A 2,691-nucleotide genomic window follows, 5' to 3' on the forward strand; every position below is an offset into this window, starting at 1 on the left:
CTCAGGAGCATCCAGGTGGGGCTTGAAGATCTCCAGAGAAGGGGACTCCACACCCTCCCTGGGCAGCCTGTGCCAGGGCTCTGCCACCCTCACCCCAAAGAACTTCTTCCTCATAATTGAATGGAACTTCCCATGTTCCAACTTGTGCCCGTTGCCCCTCGTCCTGTCACTGGGAACCACTGAAAAGAGTCCGGCTCCATCCTCCTTCAACCCACCCTTTAGATCCTTGTCAGCATCAATAAGGTCTCCCCTCAGCCTTCTCTTCTCCAGGCTCAAGAGTCCCAGCTCTCTCAGCCTTTCCTCATCAGGGAGATGCTCCAATCCCTCCATCATCTCTGTTGCCCTACGCTGGACTCTCTCCAGCAGTTCCCTGTCTCTCTTGAACTGGGGAGCCCAGAACTGGACACAGGATTCCAGTTGTGGCCTCACCAGTGCAGAGCAGAGGGGGAGAATGACCTCCCTCAACCTACTGGTCACACTCTTCCCTACACAGCCCGGGATCCCATTGGCCTCTTGGCCACAAGGGCACATTGCTGGCTCATGGATAGTTTACTGTCCACCAGGACCCCCAGATCCTTCTCCTCAGAAGTGCTTTCCAGCAGGTCCATCCCTAACCTCTATTGATGCCTGGGGTTCTTCCTCCCCAGGTGCAGGACCCTACACTTGCCTTTATTGAACCTCATTGTTGTGGAAGCCAAAACTGCCCTAAACTTTTAATTTTTGAACCCTATTCTGAAAATCAAGACTTGGAAGACGTGCGGCACAGATTTGGCAGATTTCTTTTTTTTCCTGGGCACTTGCAATGCTGAGGAGTTGCAGAGAACTACAAGACAAGGGGCTGCTTTGTTATTCCTTCCCCTCTCTGCTCTGCTCTTGCCAATACACTCCAGTTCCTCAGCTACAAACCCCCTCCTGCTCTCCTTAAAGCTGTTTTCAACCTTCTCCTCTTGCTCCGTGACCATTCCTGCTGCATTTTTACCTCACACCTAATTGGCACTATCTTTGCAGTGCCAAGGGAAATAAAAAATAAGATAAAAGCAATCAAATCCATCCAAGGTGAGATACCCAGGTGTAACCTGCTCTTGGGGCAATGCCCCGCTCTCCTCTTGCGTTGCGTGAGCTCAGTGAACGTTGGGGCTGAAACCATATTTCTGTGGGTAATTATTTACGACGGGTTTTATTCCTCGACTTTTCGGTTTTGAAGCTGAGTTTTTGAGAGGGAAGGTAAAGCTCTGCCTCGGGAAGGAAGGAGTTTGGGGCCGCTGCTCTGCTCCAGAACATCTTTTGAACTTGCGGAGATTTTTTTCAAACCATGGAAAGAAACTTTCCTCCCCCTTTCTAAGGGAAGCTCTTCCCCTCGAAGGACTTTTGAGAACTCTCCGCTGGAATCTCATTTTGCTTTGGCTCTGGAAAAGCCACCCCCCACCCGCAGCACCCAGGCAGGCACAGCGTTAGTGATCATTAACACCTGCAAAAATCCTAGTGATTTCCCCCAAATAATAACAATAACCATAGATATTATTACGATTACACATCATTACACTGCACACATGTTTTACAGTTACAAACTAAGATAGAAAGCGGCCACATAAAGCTGGGGAGACGCGTGCTACTTCCTAAGAACTCAGCAAATATTATTCATCCCTGAGGAGGAGATTTTACAGATATGAGGGAATAATTTAAAAGGATTAAAAGAGCTTGACCCAAATCACAGCAAGAGCCAGAGCTGGCAGTTAGTTCGTTCCTTTCAGACCCACACACCACATATAATTCGGAATTTTTGGGGGGAGCTTCCATACTGTCCTGTTACCCAGGCAGTTGGGACGAGAACTGTGCTCGTTGCTATTATCATCACTCCACATTAGAGCTCCAAAAAGCTGTTTCAGAAGAGACTTCTCATATAAATACTCTTAACTTCAAAGCCAAAGCTCTCAAATCTCTCTTATCTAGCCGGGGAAGCGATACAGCTGCCTCGCTGCAGCAGCATCACATCAATCACAGACACGTGGTGCTTGGGAGGCAGCAGATCTCATCTTTGCTCCTCCTGGCACCTCGGCACGTGTGTGTCATCTGGCCACACTGATTTGCAAGTGTCCCCAGTACTTCCATGGTATGGGTTTAAGAAAGCTGGAAACAATTTGCTGTGATGGCTACAAGGTGCTCTAAAAACAGCACACGATCATCTAGTTCCAACCCCCCTGCCCTTAACAATTTGCTGTGACACCTAGAAGGTGCTTTAATAACAGCACAGGATCATCTCGTTCCAACCCCCTGCCCTGGGCAGGGACACCTCCCACGAGACCACGTTGCTCAAAGCCCTGTCCAATCTGCCCTTGAACCCCTCCAGGGATGGGGCAGCCACAGCTTCTCTGGACAACCTGGGCCAGGCTCTCACCACCCTCTCAGCAAACACACCCTATGGCTCCCGTCCCGCATCAAGAGTCCCTCCCCATCTCTCCTGGAGCCCCTTGAGGGACTGGAGGGGGCTCGGAGGGCTCCCTGGATCCTTCTCTTCTCCAGGCTGAACCCCCCAACTTTCTCAGCCCCCCCTCCCAGCAGAGGGGTTCCAGCCCTCTCAGCATCTACATGGCCTCCTCTGGCCCTGCTCCAACAGGTCCATGTCCTTTTTCATTGGATATATAGCTAAGCCATGGCTGAACATGGACAATCACAGAATCACAGAATCTTCTA

The 2,691-nt window shown here is 50.3% G+C and overlaps 1 protein-coding gene across 1 annotated transcript in view; it reads right to left on the reverse strand.

Annotated features, from left to right (window-relative positions):
• EXOC4 (exocyst complex component 4) overlaps positions 1-2,691 on the reverse strand; it is a gene marked incomplete at its 5' end in the record, with an annotated part of 345,671 nt that overhangs the window by 161,176 nt on the left and 181,804 nt on the right. The gene's annotated exons all lie outside the window — the stretch shown is intronic.

The sequence above is a fragment of the Calidris pugnax genome, unplaced genomic scaffold, assembly GCF_001431845.1.
Source record: "Calidris pugnax isolate Ruff unplaced genomic scaffold, ASM143184v1 scaffold289, whole genome shotgun sequence".
In the NCBI taxonomy this organism is placed as follows: domain Eukaryota; kingdom Metazoa; phylum Chordata; class Aves; order Charadriiformes; family Scolopacidae; genus Calidris; species Calidris pugnax.